Raw genomic sequence first — 1,426 nt, 5'->3', positions numbered from 1 at the left:
ATTAGTGCATGTTGAAAATTGTGGTTGATGAAAAAAATTCAAAATATCATATTAAGTATGTGAAGGACAGTGGTTCATCAATATCCAGATATTTATATTGATAATAACTCGTTTTCTAAAGACAACTCATTTTAAATCGTATGTGTAATTCCTGATTGAAAATTTATTTTTGAGAAACCCTCCCATTGTTCAATTGCATGAAACAAGATATATTAAAAAGATTTGCTGATCTATCTATCCTGAATCTCATTTCAAGTTGTTTGACTAGAACTTGCGTTCTATTAAACTCCTTATCCTTGATCTGGAAATTAATCTCTGACACAAATGTTCAGTTAGTTCTTTGTGCACGTTGCATAGAATAATTCATAATTCTTACCATGCTTTCCATTCATATCTTCTCATACTGTACCATTTTGTACAGTATCGTAAGGCTCAATACTGCAGATTATTCCAGCTGTGTTCAGTTTCTGGAATATGATCTAATCTGGCAGTTTAACCGATGGGACTTCAGAAGTTCAAATATGCTGCAAATGAATTTTAGTTGAACAGCTTGACATAAGTCTCGTTTCATAGTTTATATATGACTGTTTTATTCAACTTTGTTGCTTATCTTAATGTATTTTCATATTTATTTATTATTCTTCATATATAGTTTATTAGTCATCTCTATTTTCATTCTGCTCTGGGCTGCTGCTTTCCCTGTTGGAGGCCCGGGGCTTGTAGCACCCTGCTTGGTCAGTACCAATAATGATAATTTATAAAATATTTAGATAATTTATATCTAAAAAAAATATCTACTTTAATTATTCCAAGTTTTTAGCTTTATAATTACTTTTCTCACATTCTCTTACGCTTATTTTTTTTCTAAAAATGAGGAGTATTTTGCGTTTAAGACGTATTTATCATGATAGTCTTAAATGCTTCTTTATTATATGTTTGTCTCCATATTATTGAAAAGTTCTAATTTTTTACGTCAGGTATATCTGTTTTTTAAAACTTTATTTCAATTATTTTATGTAGTTTGTAAAAAAAATTGAAAGAATCAATATAATTATTTAATTGTTGCTTTTCTTCATATCTATAACTATAAGTTTTTATAGTTTATATAGGAAATGTTTATTTTAATGTTACTGTTCCTGAAATATTTTATTTTTCCTTGTTTCTTTTCCTAACTGGGCTATTTTCCCTGTTGGAGCCCCTGGGCTTATAGCATCCTGCTTTTCCAACGAGAGTTGTAGCTTAACAAATAATAATAATAATAATAATAATAATAATAATAATAATAATAATAATAATAATAATAATAATAATAATAATAATAATAGTAATAATAATAATTTTGATCAATATTATCATATAAGATGGGCGTTTATCAATGGAAATAGTGTCTCAGTTGTGCGAAGTTCTGTTCGGTTTTTAATTAACT

This window comes from Palaemon carinicauda, chromosome 13 (assembly GCF_036898095.1).
Source record: "Palaemon carinicauda isolate YSFRI2023 chromosome 13, ASM3689809v2, whole genome shotgun sequence".
In the NCBI taxonomy this organism is placed as follows: Eukaryota; Metazoa; Arthropoda; class Malacostraca; order Decapoda; family Palaemonidae; genus Palaemon; species Palaemon carinicauda.
Note: the sequence above shows the minus strand (reverse complement) of the source record.